The sequence below is a fragment of the Cornus florida genome, unplaced genomic scaffold, assembly GCF_030987335.1.
Source record: "Cornus florida cultivar Cherokee Brave unplaced genomic scaffold, ASM3098733v1 CherokeeBrave_3.0.0_Hap2_Chr06, whole genome shotgun sequence".
NCBI classification, from domain to species: Eukaryota; Viridiplantae; Streptophyta; class Magnoliopsida; order Cornales; family Cornaceae; genus Cornus; species Cornus florida.
Genome location: NW_026775576.1, coordinates 36861049 through 36878122, shown reverse-complemented (window position 1 = coordinate 36878122; position 17074 = coordinate 36861049). Strand labels below are relative to the sequence as shown.

General features: G+C 39.1%; 1 pseudogene; it reads right to left on the bottom strand.

Annotated features, from left to right (window-relative positions):
* Nucleotides 1-16587: 16587 nt before the first annotated feature.
* On the bottom strand, nucleotides 16588-16686 carry LOC132315345 (small nucleolar RNA R71; annotated as a pseudogene).
* Between the last annotated feature and the right edge of the window lie 388 nt (nucleotides 16687-17074).

Below are 17074 nucleotides of genomic sequence, written 5' to 3'. Positions count from 1 at the left end.
GGGCAAAAGACTTTTTGACAATGTGCTTGTCATGAAAAGCTTTAGTCTTTGCCTTATAGATTTTGGTGCTTTCATACGCATCATTTCGAAGTTCCTTAAGTTCATTGAGTTGTAATTTACGAGTAGAGCTGGCTTGTTTGAGATCAAAGTTGAGCCTTTTTATGGCCCAATAAGCACGGTGCTCTAGTTCAACGGGGAGATGACACGCCTTGTCAAAGACAAGTCGATATGGTGACATGCCAATGGGTGTCTTATAAGCTGTCCGGTAAGCCTAGAGCACATCATTTAGTCTTAATGACCAATCTTTACGGTCCGGTCGAACCGTTTTTTCCAAGATGTGCTTAATCTCCTGATTAGATACTTCCATTTGACCACTCGTTTGAGGATGGTAAGGTGTGGTAACCTTGTGAAGGACGGAGTACTTGGAGAGGACGGATTTAAGGTACCGATTTCGGAAATGAGTTCCACCGACACTAATGATTGCTCGAGGCGTACCAAAACGACTAAAAAAGTTAGACTGAATGAAGTTGATCACTACTTTATGATCACTGGTTTTGGTAGCTTTGGCTTCAACCCACTTGGAAACTTAATCCACCGCTACAAGGATGTACTTATAGCCATAAGAAGATAGAAATGGTCCTATGAAGTCGATCCCCCACATATCAAAAATTTCTATAATTAAGATGGGAGTGAGGGGCATCATGTCCCTCCGAGACATGGATCCGAGCTGTTGACATGGCTCACAAGATTTACAGAAATTGTATGCACCCCGAAACAAGGATGGCTAATAAAATCTGCTTTGAAGGACTTTGTCGGCGGTCTTTTTGGCACTGAAGTGGCCCCCACAAGCAAGAGTGTGGCAAAAATTTAGGACACTTGTGGTTTCATTGTCAGGAATGCATCTCCAAATGATTTGATCTGGGCAATATTTGAACAACTCCGGATCTTCCCAAAAGAAATTGTTAACTTGGGAGAAGAACCGGTCTTTTTCTTGTTTGGACCAATTGGATAGAATTTTGCCTATCGCTAGATAGTTGACAATATCTGCATACCAAGGGAGACGGGAATGGGAAATCTAAAAAAGTTGCTCATCCAGAAAGGAATTACGGACTGCAGCAAATTTAGAAGATTTTTTAATGAGTAAACGAGAGAGATGGTCTGCGACAACATTGTCTGTCCCTTTTTTTATCCCGGATTTCAATGTCAAACTCTTGAAGTAAGAGTATTCATCGAATTAGACGGGGTTTGGTCTCTTTTTTAGCAAGTAAATGCCTAAGAGCGGCATGATCCGAGAAGACAATAACCTTAAATCTAAGAAGATAGGAACAAAATTTATCCAAGGCATACACCACAGCTAGCAATTCTTTCTCAGTGGTGGTGTAATTTAACTGAGCATCGGAGAGATCCTTGCTAGCATAATAGATGACGTATGGAATTTTTTCCACACGTTGGCCCAAAACCGCACCTAATGCATAATCAGATGCATCAAACATGATCTCAAATGGAAGAGACCAATTAAGCGATTTCACGATTGGGGCGGATGAGAGAAGAGTGCGTAGTTTCAAGAAAGCTTCCATACAAGCTTCATCAAAATTGAATGGAACATCCTTGGCAAGAAGATTGCACAAGGGCCGAGAGATTTTGCTAAAATCTTTGATGAAGCGACGATAGAAGCCGGCATGTCCAAGGAAGGAACGGATTTGATGGACCGAATTTGGAGGAGGGAGATTAGAGATTAACTCCAGTTTGGCTTTATCAACCTCAATTCCCCTTTTTGAAACTACATGTCCTAAAATAATGCCTTCTTGGATTCTCCCAACTTAGAATGAGATTTGTTTCCTTACACCTTTAAAGTACAAGAGATAGATTTTGGAGACACGAGTCAAAGGAGGATTCAAAGACAGAGAAATCGTCCATGAATACCTCTAAGAATTTTTCAACCATATCCGAAAATATGGACATCATGCATCTTTAGAACGTGGCCGGTGCATTGCATAGCCCAAAAGGCATACGTCTATAAGCAAAGGTTCCAAAGGGGCATGTGAATGTGGTCTTCTCTTGATCTTACGGATCAATTGCCACCTGGTTATAGCCAGAATAACCATCAAGGAAACAATATAAGCTTTGTCTGGCTAATCTCTCTAGGATTTGATCAATAAATGGGAGTGGAAAATGATCCTTCCTAGTGGTAGAGTTAAGTTTCCAGTAGTTGATGCACACACGCCACCCGGTGGTGGTGCATTGTGGCATGAGCTCTCCCGCGGAATTTTCAACGATGGTGAGGCTGGATTTCTTAGGAACAACTTGAGTGGGACTCACCCATTTTCTATCAGAGATAAGGTAGATGATTCCTACATCCAATAGCTTGATTACTTCTTTCATGACCACTTCCTTCATGTTGGGATTCAACCGGCGCTGCACCTCTCTAGAAGCTTTAGTGTCCTCTTCCATATGGATGCGATGCATGCAAATAGAAGGGTTGATTCCTTTCAAATCAGCCACTGCCTAGCCAATAGCTTCTTTGTGCTCTTGTAGCACTGCTAAAAGGCTAGTTTCTTGATCCTTTAAAAGGTCAGAAGCAATGATGAATGGAAGAGTTTGATTTTTACTAAGAAACACATACTTGAGGTGAGCCGGGAGTGGATTTAGTTCAAGGTGTGGAGGAGACTCCAAGGAAGGGACTGGAGGAGTAGAAGAAAGTTGAGGAAGCGGTTCTTTTGGAATTTTCCAAGGAGGAGTATCCATGACAGCATTAATGTCAAGCAAGGAATTTACTTCTTGGATTGATTGGTCAATATCAAAGCTTGAGAAGTTGAAATGAGGCATGCAAGTTTCTAAAGGATCTTTACTTAGAATGAAGGGGAAAGATTCTTCGACCACTTCATCTACCACATCGATAAGGAAACAATCATCCTCTTCGGAAGGATGTTGAGTTGCATGGAAGATGTGGAGTTTGACTTGCATATTTCCAAAGGCGATATCCATCACCCCGGTTTGGCAATTAATTAAAGCATTAGTTGTAGCTAAAAATGGCTTACCGAGGATCACGGGAATATGCTTCTTTGGGTCATAGACTAGTTCAGTGTCAAGAACCACGAAGTCTACCGGAAAGTAGAATTTGTCCACTTTGATAATGACATCCTCAAGAACCACGAAGTCTACCGGAAAGTAGAATTTGTCCACTTTGATAATGACATCCTCAAGAATGCCTCGTGGGTGCTTGATCGATCTATCGGCAAGCTACAAGACCACGGAGGTTGGCTTTAGATCTCCCAATGCAAGCTGTAAGTAAACTGAATTTGGAATCAAATTTACACTAGCTCATAAATCAAGGAGGGCCATTTCTATCTTGTTGTCGCCAATGACACACGAGATAGTTGGAGCACCCGGATCCTTATACTTTGGAGGAGCATTGTGTTGAATGATTGCACTCACATTTTCAGTTAATCTCACTTTCTTTGGCAAATGATTTTTGGTAGTGCACTTTTGAGTGCACAAATCCTTAAGAAATTTTGCATAGGGAGGGATTTGCTTTATAGCATCCAAGAGAGGGAGGTTGATTTTTACTTGCTTGAAAACTTCCCACATGTCTTGAATTTTGCAATTCTTGTTCCCAATATGTGTCGACTCTTAGAGACGTTGAGGAAATGGAGCTTTAGGCTCATAAGAAGTTTCCACATTTGGGGTGACAAGCTTGCGATTTTCATGAGTAGGATTTGGATTAGAAGAGCTGGGACTTGGATTTGGATTTTTCGAAAGAGAAATTTTCTCATCCTTGTTTCCATCAACCTTGTTGTCAACAACACGACCACTCCTACGGGTGGTGATTGCTTGGACTTGTTCATGAATTGGCCCACTCGAAGGAGGGGTTTCATCAATCACATGCATCCCTCTAGGATTTTTAAATGGTTGAGGGGGAAACTTACCCTTGTCTTTTTGGAGCAATTGATTCATGGAGTTAGCTATTTGGCCCACTTGATTCTCAAGCTTAGCTATGGACTGAGTATGAGAATGAACCATTTGGAGAGTGGGTTGTAAAGATGTCAAGAGTTGCTTGTTGGAATCCATCATTTGCTTATTCAATGATTCCATCATTTACTTGTTTGCAGCCATGATCTCATCAGTTAGGAACACATGGGGTTGATTGGAGACATTTGGATTGTATGGAGGACGATAGCTTGAGAAGGCCTGAAATTGACTATTTTGAAATTGAGAAGAGGGCTGATTTTGTTGCCCTTGATTTTGAAAATTTGAATTTTGTGGGGCTTGTTGCCTCCATGAGAAATTCGGATGATCTCTTCATCCAGGATTGTAAGTATTGGAATATGGATTATTTTCAGGCTTTGAGAACATTAAATTTGCTTGCTCTTAATTGGAATTAGGAAATTGTTTCGGTATGGGACAATCTTCTAAGAGATGGAATGGACTAGTACAAGATGCATAAACCACACTTGCTAAATTTTGAGACAAAGAGGGGGAGAGATGTGGTGCCATCAATTGATAGAATTTATGAGCTATGGTATCCACCTGGGAGGATTCCTCCCTCAGTGTTTTTGGTTGACAAGGGTTGGTGTTCTTTGTATTGGTTGAGGTTGGACCAGTACGAGAGTTATGCTGTAATGAGTTTTCACTCAAATTTTCAAGTAAAGTCCATGCCTCATCCGCACTTTTAGACATGAACATCCCTCCATAAGATGAGTCAACCATAAACCTATGTAGGTTGGTTAACCTAGCATAGAAGGCTTGCACCAATTGCCATTTTGGAATTAAGTGGTGCGGACATTTCCTTAAGAGGTCTTGAAATCGCTCCCAAGTCTCATGAAGTTGTTCCCCCTCGCTTTGTGAAAAGTTAAGAGTGGAACGCCTCATTAAATTGGTTTTACTTACTGGATAATATTTCTTTAAGAATTCTTGCTGCAGTTGAGCCCATGTGGTGATGGAATTGGCAGCAAGGAAGTTCAACCAATATTTTGCCCGTTCTTTTAATGAGAATGGGAAGAAATGCAATTGGAGAGCATTATCAGGAAAGCCCCTTAGCTTGATGGTAGAGCATATTTCAAGGAATTCATCAAGGTGCTTATAAGGGTCCTCATTTTCAAAGCCATGAAAAGATGGAAGCATTTGGATGGTACTAGATTTGATTTCATATTGAGCGGCCTCAATATTTGGCATCATTATACAAGAGGGAGAAGCATAAGTGGTAGGGATAAAGTGGTCCCTAAGAGTCATGGGAACCACATTTGGAATTTCGACCCTATCATTATTAATCCCTTCATTTTTGACATTTCCTACATTTTCATCCATTGTGTTAAATTTAGTTTCAAGCTCTCTTATATGAGAAGATTCCATAAGGGTTCGTCTAAGAGTTCTTTCAAGAGAATTTATATCAACTGGCGATTCTAGAGTTGGTAAGGAGAGTGATCTATGGCCAAACATCAACAGCACACCCTACAATCAATACAATAAATCATCACCATCAACTCCACATACGATGTTCCCTTTCTCCTTAATTATTAAGATAGAAATTAAATGGCCACAACAAGGATCGATGCTTTGCAATTGAAAATAAACAAGAAAATAGCCTCAACAATGGCTTCACAACTTAACTATCACCAAATTTACACATACACAATATTAACAATTTTGAAACTAAAAGGCCAAGAGACTTACCTGGAGTCCTCTAGACTTACAAATTTGCTAGCGTTCCCTCGGCAAGCATCAAGTCCCTAGAATCTCATAAACAACTTTCAACACCAAGATGGTCAAAACCGCACAAGAAATATTCATAAATTACAATATTGACAATCAAACCAAAATTAACCCTAGAACTTCGATTGCTAAACTGTGTGCAAGTCCCAGGCAACAGTGCCAAAAATTGATCGGTTGTCAATTATACATCAACCTTTGCAATAGCACAAATCATTATAAAATAAGGCTATTGGTCGGGTAAGTCGAACCACCGGGACTGTTAGTTTGTGGCAACTTAGGTGTCGAGAGTCATTTTTAGAATGATAAAGGAGGTTATAGAGGATTTGTTGGATTGTCACTAAGATTATGAATTGAAAAGTGCATAAAACATTAATGCTAAGAAGTAAAGAGGCAAAGACAATTAAAAAGGGACTAGGGAAGTAAATCCACTACCTATCAATAAGTATGCTAGTAAATGATTTACTTGGGGAAATACATATATATATAACCGTGGAATGCAACAACACAACATTGATACATTACCTTCAAGAAATATATAAAATTAAGATACAAGAATAACCTATCAAAGCTTACATGTTTTGGTTACCTAAACTAGGATGCAACCTTAGACATGATCACCAAGCAATAGATTATCAAGCCCTTAATCTCATAATAAGAGCACATGAAATAGAAATCAAGAGGAATCTATCAAAGGAAAGCCCTAAGCAATAGATTATTAAAATTCCTAAATATCATGGCAATAAAAACACTTCTATGAACTCATCTCCATTGTCACTATGAAAATGTAGCAATATAATTATGAGAGAAAAATAATCTAAGACAAGATATTTGACTCAAAATGATCATTTATAGATAACGAGATTCATTACATCATATGAAGTGCTTTAATTCATGGAAAAGTTACATATATACATTATACCCCAAATATAAATTAAAACATAGCAATGCTTACAAACTGGGTCTTCATCACCTTCCTGGATAGGGAGTTAGTTACCCATGAAGACAAAGAATGAAGGAGAAGATGAAAAATCCCTCTTCATTTTCACACCTTAAGCTCAAGAACACCCAAGACCTTTTAAACTCACTCTTTTTCTATCTAGAACTTAGCCAAATGTGTGTTGTATCCAAAATGATGAGCTTCCCCTCTTTATACACTCAAAACCTACTCCCCATACTCAAAATCCTGAGCTCCCCCCTCTGCATGAAGCTAGACCACACAAAAAAAGGATAAGGGGACCAAAATGCTGAAATTCAGGGGCAGTTGAATTGCCTATTGCAGATCGGCGGGCGCCCGCGGTGGCTTGCAAATTCGAAGAGGGCACTGGCGTGTTTAGCGAGGGCCCGCGATGGCGAGGCGGGAGCCCGCGGTGGCTCGCGAGGGCTCTTGCGGGCACTGATCAAGGGCCCGGGTAAGTTGGTAAAGAGTAGGGGGGACTGGCGGGCACCCGCGGTGGCGCGGCGGGCACCCGCGGGAGCTTGTAGCTGCACTTCAAACCAAGGCTTCTCGTAAGCCTTTCCGAGCCAGAGCATTGACGGGGCTTCCACTATGAACACTAAGCCACGAACTTCACAAAAACAGCGACTGAAGAGGTTAGGTCCCGAAGATGACTCCCCGATACGGCGCACGTATTTCAAAAGAAAGTTGTTAAAACTGCTTCTTTGATCATTCTCGGGAAAAATACCTGAAATCAGAAAGAAATACACAACTGAATTAAAATTGTACATTATCTTTAATAATGGCGGGCACCCGCCATGGTGTGGCGGGTGCCCGCGATGGTTCGCAGGGGCTTCCGCAGGCGCCGATCAAGGGCCAGTGGAAGTTGGCAGAGAGTAGGGGGGATTGGTGGGCGCCCGCGGGGCCTTGCAGCTGCACTTCCTCCAAGCTTAATTTTGATGCAAGCTTTTTCAGGCTGGAGCAAAGACACACTTCCACTATGAACACTAAGCCACAAACTTCACAAAAATGGCGACCGAAGAGGTTAGGTCCCGAAGATGACTCCCCGACACGGCGTATGTATTTCAACAGAAAGTTATCAAAATCACTTCTTTGATCATTCTCGGGAAAAATACCTGAAATCAGAAAGAAATACACAACTGAATTAAAATTGTACATTATCCTCTAATAATGGACTTAACTAATGCAAGAAAGGGCGCTTGAATATGTAACATTCGGTGCTTATCACACTCTTTGCGAAGTCCCTAACACAAACCAAGAAAAAGAGGAGAAACCCTATTCTCCCACAAGTGTCAACACGACAAACATGAAAAAGGAGCATTCTTCCCACCTTAAGGAAGTGGACAGCTTAAGACAAAACAAATGTGAGAACTCTTCTACAAGGAATTTCACAACGAAACCATTATGGAAACCCGTATACACTCTACGTGCGACCGAGGGAAACAAAAAGGGAAAACTAAACATGGAAGTCATGCAAATAACAAGGAAATGCAGCTACCATGTAAGTAAATCTACTCATATAGATAAAAATTAAGGGTACATGCAGCACATCTCCACGTAAGCACAAAATCATATCACTATAGTACAGTAACAACATGGCATCTCTAAGTATATAAAGAAGGCGTGCTAATACCACACAACAAGAAAACAAATGTGGACACACCTCCACCTACTCATACATTGTAATATCATAAATCATACTACTAATATAGTAGTAAACGAAACTGTAGAAAATAAAATGATGCAACAATGAACCCTATAGACATCGTGTCTTAGAGTGTCTAGGAAAAAAGAAAAACCAGTCCTAGCCATAATCTGACTCCAAAACCAATACGACAAAAACTTGTCTCAAAACAATCATGAGCCCTTACCACGATGGTAAGACTCTAATAATCCATCTCTAAATCTACAGGTGACACTACAAGTGACACTGACAATGCAATGCTCTCTCTACCTGAAATATCAATCAATCGACTTCATACCAAAAGTGTCATCACGCAAGGAGAACTCAAACGAAATGGCTACTCTAACCATACAATCGGATAACTGAATCAATCTCAAGAATCGTCCCCAAAAGGACCATCATCATCATCTATTAAAAAGTCTATGCCTATCAAAACATTGATTCCATCCGAACTGCACTTGTAGCTAGCTAGTACGGTAGCATGACAGTGTTATGCACCCGCCTACAAATGTACCAGCCCACAAAAATTACAATCCCAAAGGAATCATCCTAAATAACCAAGGATCCTAAGAGGTCTATAACCACATCATAGCCCAAAACCAACAAATCCAGCACTACGGCAGCGCCTAATGACTCATCTCACAAGAGCCTAAGCAAAAGGTAACTATCCACCTATCCAAAGCCAATGCTAGGTCGACAACAACCTATACTACCACGAAACTGTGACTAAAATCACCATCAACCTTAACTCATGCCTTAATAACCAGTCCTGTGTCATGCCAAATATGCAACACAGTTATGCATACACAAATCTTATCGAGCATATATCATATGTCATGCTCTTTACATTAGAATAAAATCATGTTAAATAAATGGCAGACCACACATAATACATAGGCACATAAACATGCTATCAAAAAGCATGTGTACATATCAAAACAAATCAACAAAAGCATGAAATGCACCCAAAACCCGTCGTCCAAGGTATTCAAACCTAGGCGCTCTGATACCACTTGTGATGGCCCAAGTTTTGTAACCCAGCGCGTCAGTGATTACTAATGAGTGCTGAAGATATGCATATTCGAGCCCCTAAATACATATATGTTAAGGCCTAAAGTGATACTTCTATCCATAATTAGACTAATTTATGTTTAATGTGTGTTTGTAGGTACTTTCCCAAAAAAAATGGTTAAAACCGGGACTTTATGATGATATTGAAGCTTATAGATTCGTTGCCGGTCATTCAGAGCAAGACAAGAGCTTAAATGGTGAAGTTTGAAGAAATTCAAGCCTTAGAGCTCAAGCCCAAGTGTGGAGGCTAGAGCATCACAACAAAAGGAAGAAGAAAAGTCAGCAAGGCCCAAAAGCTCGAGCCTTATACCTTAGTGTTTGAGCCTTACCATGGGTTGCTCGAGCCTTAACCAAAGGTGCTCGAGCCTTGACCCTCAAGCTCGAGCATGAGGTGTTGGAAATAAAAGATTGATTTAATTGAAAGGCTATGCTCCCAGGTCTTGTGCCTTACCTCCAGGATCGAGCACCATCCACTAAGGATTGAGCACCATCCACTAAAAAATCGAGCACCATCCACTGATGCTTGAGCCTTGAGCCCCAAATGCTCGAGCATAGTACCTAGTGCTCGAGCCCATGAAGCTTGGATCGAGCAATGTTAAAAGAGTTCAACCCTAAAAATATTCTAAGTGTTGAAGAAAAAGACATTTCGGAAAATAGTTGAAGAAAATTGGCTAAGTGTCAGAGAAAAGATCGAGCACCAATTCTTGAAGCTTGAGCATCAATCTAGAGAAGCATGAGCATTGTTCCTAATGCTTGAGCCTGAACCTTAAAGCTCGAGTCTTTGTTCCTAAAGCTTGAGCCTTCCATGACATATTAGATTAATATTGCAGGATTGTTCTCTTTATTAGTTGTATCTCATCCCAGTTGGGCCAGAATACCTAAAAGCCCACCAAATATTTATTTTCTTTTATAAAAGAAGGTGTAAGCCTTGATAGAAGAGGTCCAAAATTTCAATCGAAGGCTGAAGGTGTGGTGTCTTTTAGGGTTCCTACAACCTTAGAAGTGAAGATCTTGAGAAGAGAAGTTCCATCCATGACGATGGAGATGAACTCAACACAGATGATATCCATCCTAGTTATGCGTAGCTAATTCTTCTCTGGGTTTATTTTAATGTATGATTATTTTCTTAATTATATGACTATAAGCACTTGCGACAGCTCAAGTGGTTTTCATGCTTTAATAGATTATAAACTGTTATTCCCTTATCTTAGATGTAATAGTTTATTCTCTATTCCCAACCTATCTTATTGTTCGGTATCTGGCGGAGCACTGCAGAACACAAGAATAGAGGTCATATAATGGTACTTTCACATTTTTTACAAAATAATGTTTTCATAATCTATGCATAGCAAAGGTGGTTCATTCGCAAAGTAGTTAAAGTAGATAGAGTAGGTAGGCGGATTGTCCATGCTAACCGCAGATAGGTTATAGTTAGCTAATCTTATAAAACATCTTTCTTTAAATCCTGAATTGAATGAATGTTATTGAGTTCAATTCCTTTGAAAAATATCATTGTTAAATTCCTAGAGTTAGTATAATTAACCATAATATGACAGTTGTGGTGAAGTCAAAGCCCTAAACTCTCTCTCTCTGATCATTTAAACTAGTTTAATTCGCTTAGTTTGTAGTTTGTTAAATCGTGACACCCAACAAACTTTCCAACCAAGTTACTGTAAACCATAAAATAAAATTAAAGACTAATGCAAATCTCATCTCCCTGTGGGTTCGACATCCTCTTTTCGTAGAGCTATCCTACCCGAAATCGTTCTATTGCGAGTGGTTAATTTATAATTTAAAGACACAACAAGTTTTTGGCGCCGTTGCCGGGGAGATTATTTTTGTTTAGTTTATTTTGGTTTACCATTCTTCGGACTTTCTGATATCTCATCTTAATTCTTTTTCTTTTCAAGTACAAATTATTAGTGAGGATAAAGGTGCTTAAGGGAGAAAAGCATTAGTTTATTAAACCTTTTGTGAGTTTTTACTTTTTTTACTTGGAATATTTTATTTTTGTTGCTGTTAGGATTAGTGGAACCAGTGCATGTTAAGTCGTTAAACTAGGTCAAAACCTTTAGTGCATGATCCTAAAATAGAGAGAACTTTGAGTTAGTTAAGAAAACTTAAAAAATATTTGAATAATATAGATAGTTCCTCCGATAACATGGCTGAGAAACGTAATGCACCGGGTAATAATGGTAATGGTAATGGAGACCGGGATCCACCTATTCCTTCTCCACAACTATAATTGAGGGACCATTTTATTCATACCACATATACTTCCCCTTCGTGCTTTTTTTTTCTAGATGCTGATGCAACCTATTTTGAGATCAAACCTACTATGATCCAAATGGTTCTTACCTTCCATGGGTATGCAACAGAGGATCCTTATAAGCACTTGGATGTGTTTTTGGAATTGTGTTCAACTACCAAGTTGACTACTCTAACCAATAATTCATTTGGAATGCGTCTGTTCCAATTTTCTCTTAAGGACAAAGCAAGAACTTGGTTGTAGTCCCTTCCAACAAATTCCATATTTATATAGGACATGTTGCAACAGAAGTTCTTGAAGAAATATTACACTATGGGTAAAGCCACACAAATGAGAAGAGAAATCATGGCATTTTCCCAAATCCTAGGAGAACAACTCTATGATGCATGGGACAGGCATAATGATCTTCTAAGAAAGTGTCTACACCATGATATTGCTCAATGGCACTTAATACAAATCTTCTATGATAGTCTTACAGAATCTTATAGAAATATAGTTGATGCTTCCAGTAATAGAGCTTTTCTGCGTAAGAATCTGGCTGACGCTTGGGAACTGTTTGAGGCCCTAAGTGAAAACTCAGTGCAACACGCTTCTTCCTCTAGGTCTAGGTCTTCACCTGGAATGCATAAGGTTGAAAAACTTTATGAGGTAGATAAATCTAGTGAGTTAGCCACTCAAATAGAAGCCTTGAACCATAGGTTCGATCAAATCTTATCATCTGGCTTTACTTCTGTTGCTAATCCACAAACTGCCTTGCTAAAGGAAGTTTTTCCATCTGTGTTAATACTAAACATTTTGCTGAGGCTTGCCTTATGCTGAGACAATCATCTAAGATGTCACAAGAGCAAGTGAATGCTGCATTCTCTAGGCCAGCTTATAATTCATATTCTTCTACATATAATCCTGGCTGGAGAGATCATCCCAATCTGTCTTAGCGTAATCAGAATCAAGAAAACACTGTTTCCCAATCTCAGGGGCAGTATCAAAATTCATCTAATCCTATGCCACAAAATAATTCTTTCAACCAATCTGGTATTTACCGTCTACCTCGGTTTAGGAATTAACCTACTCAAGCTCCTAATCTTTCACCTCCTCCTAGAAATTCTGCTTTTGAGGAACAAGTACTCAATGCTCTTGTTGATCTTAAAGCCAATACCCAACTTCTTAATTCTCATTCTCAAGCTATAGCAAAGCCAGAGGCACAAGTTGGGTAAATATCAAGTACTCTATCTCGAAGAGAGGATGGAAAGCTTCCTAGTCAGCCAATAGCCAACCCGAAAGACTTACATGATTGATGAAACCAATTCCTCAGGTATCATCATGAGCAAGTTAAGGCTATCACTACATTGAGGAATGGTCAGGTGGTTGATAACCAAGTTGAAAAAGGACAGGAGGAAAAAGAAAGGCTTAGGATTCCTATTGTTCCTATCATTCTTCATCCACATCCGAAGGATGTCTCCTCAAGTGCTATTCCATAATCTACAAAAGGAGTTGTAGGTAGAGTCACCTCTTCATCTACTCCTAACCCTGAGACAGCTTATGAGCTAAAAACACCTTATCCTGAACGTCTCAAGGAACCCTCCCACTTTGTTAAATAAGGGGAGAAAATTCAAGATATGATGGAGGTCTTTAAATAGGTTAAAATCAATCTTCCTCTGCTCGATGCTATAAAGCAAATTCCAGCCTTTTCCAAATTTCTAAAGGACTTGTGCACTCTTAAGAGAAAATCAAAAAGCTAAGTTCCTAAGAAAGTTTGTCTCACCGAGTAGGTCAGTGTTATTCTTAAGTACAACACTCCTTGATGAGCGCTGAAAAGTGTGTATTTAAATCCCTTAAGCTTAAGTATTCTATAACCTTTATCTATCTTATTTTACCGTTTTGTATTAATTTTGTGTTATTTCCATTTACAGGTACTTATCCCCAAAACAAGCTAACTCAGCCAAATAAGAGCATAATTGAAGCAATTCTAGGATGATTCAAAGAAAGGAGCAAAGTAGAACAAAAGGAAGCAAAAGGTGGAATTTCAGCAACTTGGATCGATCTCAAGAAAAGTTCGATCGATCTAACTTTTATCAATCTCAGCACTTCAAGATGGATCAGAGCCATGATTGTCCCTGTACAAAGATCTCAAAAGTTTGATCGATCCAACTTCCTTCTCTGATCGATCGAACATTCTTGTCCTTATCCAAATGATTGATCTTATCCAGTTGTACCACCCTACCAACCGCTTTTGTCCTTTTCCCAAAAATATCTTCAAAATATCTCAGATTTGTTTTTATCCAAAAAGGCGCCGCCATCGCGGATCGATCCAGCCTAAGTTTGATAGATCTCAGCCATATTCGATCGATTCAAGTCTAAGGTTCGATCGATCGAACTTCCTTCATTGCGAAAAAGTTAAATTTTCAGCTCACAAAAAGTTATCCTTTATCCAATCATTGGGGAATATTTGTTGTACGACCCTAACTCATTTTGGGTGTCATTTGACCTACCTGTATAAGGATAAGGATTACTTTTTACATCATATCATATTATAACTTGTAGATTCATCTAGAGGGGATTTTTAGAGAATTCATAGGGAGGAAGCAAAAGAGGAGGAGGAGGCTAGAGACATCATTGGAGACTCTTCATCAACCAAGGAACAAATTTCTTCCATGGAGCTTGCCCTTGAGAATTGGGGGACATCATCCATGAGAGGCTAGACATCCTCTTGGGGCTAGAGTTAGCCCTAAGCATGCTTTCTACTTTTTGATTTATGTATTTTTGAGGGGATTTGTATTGTGATTCATTCTTGACATTTATATATATATAGATCTTGTTTCTTCAATGATTTATGTAGTTTAATGCTTCCAATTGATCATTTCATTCTATCCATATGTCTATGTATGCTAGAATAGATGTTCATGCGTTTGTCTCTATTTCTTGTGTTATTGATGCATGTCTATGTGTATTGATGCTATAGATCTAGAGATTGTTAAGACATAGTGCTTAATGTCATGTTCTTGTGGTTTATTAGATGGTTCATACTCATTTCTTGATGGATTGTACCTCTCCCTTAGTTTAATTAGCTTAATTTCATGCCATTAGCTTAGTTGTAGTGCAGTTGTTAAATGGGAGGACAATCTATGCTTGTTGTTGATGTTCCGTACTTATGAAAAACAAGTAACATATATCTCTAACCTAGTGATGTGTTTGGATTGTGAGCTTAAAGAAAGGATTAATGATTTAATTTGATATGTTGTGCAATCCTCCTTGTTGTTTAGACAATATATGCTTAATTTGTCATCCATGCTTGTTAGAACAACCACACACACACACTTTGTTGCAATACATGCTTTCCTCTCATTAATCATGCATTAAAGGTGTAGAAAAGCTATGCTTAGTGGTGATCTCTAAACCCCAAGATCTCTTTCTCTTTTATTCTCTCTATTGCATTATTGCTTACTTAGTTTAATTTGCATCTAGTTTAATTCAACCAACCAACCACTATTTTGATCACTCGACCTACTAACCCTAATTTTGATTCCTCAACCTAGTGCGACCCTCAATCCCTTGGGACGATCCCTATACACCTTAGCTATATTTTTAGTGAAAGGTAGTAGTGGTAATTTCTAAATGTAAAACTTGGCCACGTTGCGTAAACTTTTTGGGTTCGACGATAGAAAGCCACCAAGTTTTTGGCGCAGTTGCCGGGGATTGATTGATTAATTGGCAACGTCGTATTTGTGGAATCAATTAGGAATTCGTACTCTTTTGATCGTGTCTTTACTTTGTTTTTAATTTTTTTACTTATTGTGTTTGTTTTTGTTTGATAAGGAGCATTAAGCTAAGAAGGTGAGCAAAGGAGTATTCCAAGCAAAGGAGCTAAGCAAGCAAGGAAAAGGCTAAAATTAAATTTTTTTTGCTAAGCTAAAAGCTAAAAATTTGGAGTTGAAGTGCTAAAGGACCTTTGTGAGCTTTTTCTTACTCAAACACTTAGTTAAATCTTCGGCCCGCGTGGAGGCTTGTATTTCAATTCTTAGATAAATCGTGAGCCCGCGTGGAGGCAATTTACTTTTCTTGCATATTATTGTTAAAGCATAGGAGTATGAGAACATTGTATGTGGAGAAAGTTTGTTAATTGTTGATTTGTTATGAAGGTGAAGTGTTTGTTGTTATTGTTTGTTGTGTTGCATTGTGCATATATGGTCGTAGATCATTGAGACCCACTCTTGTCCCTTTAAATTTTTATCTTGAATCCATTGTTAGAAACCCTAGGGGAAGAGGTAGTTCTAGTCAATCCATTTCATCAATGGAAGGACACAATGAGAACCATGTTGAGGACCTTGGTCACATAGACCAACAAGGTATCCTCCACCCCAATGTGTATCATGATAACATGCAAGTACCATTAGGCATGCCAAGGCCATTCATTCATCCACCACAACAACAAGGCTAAGTTCCATTGGGAATGCCAAGGCCAATCTATGCTCCACCACCTCCCATTATTCAAGGCAACCAAGGTGCCCATGTTGCACCTCCAATTGTTATTCCTCCCCTTACTTTAAGAGATCACTATGTGCCTAATGAATATAATGTACCCACATGCATTCAATTGCCACCATGTAGAGTACACCACTATGAAATTAAGCCACAAACCATTCAAATGCTTCCTAATTATCATGGACTTCCAAGTGAAGAACCTTACAAGCATTTGGATGAGTTTCTTGAAGTATATTCAACCGCAAAATATACAGACATGCCGGAAGAGGTCTTAAGGCTTAAACTTTTTCCATTCACCCTTAAAGACAAGGCAAAATATTGGTTTAACAATCTTAGGCTTTTTTCAATAACTTCTTGGACAGAAATGCAACAAGAGTTCTTGAAGAAGTACTATCTGATTTCTAAGACCAATGCCATGAGAACCTCAATTCGAGAATTTTCACATGGGGATAGAGAAACATTTCATGAGGCATGGGATCGCTTTAATGAATTGATTAGGAAGTGTCCACATCATGACATGCCCAAATGGTAATTAGTTCAATATTTCTTTAAGAGCTTATCGGATAATTACAAAGGCATGGTTGATGCTTCCATAGTGGCTCTTACATTGATAGGCATGAGGATAACGTGTGGCGTCTTTATGAGAGCATGAGTGAAAATTCTTTGCATCATACTTTATCTTCGAAGAATGGTCGAAATTCTAGTGGTAAGAAGAGTGTTGGCTTACATCAAGTCGACCACTCCAATGAAATTGCTACCAAAATGAAATCATTATCTCAAAGGTTTGATTAATTTTTGATCAACCAAAACTCGGCTAATCAAGTATCTTCCTTCCCTTACCATTCTCATCATGCATCTAATGAGACATGTATGACTTGTTCAAGTGTTTTACATTCTACTTCCAATT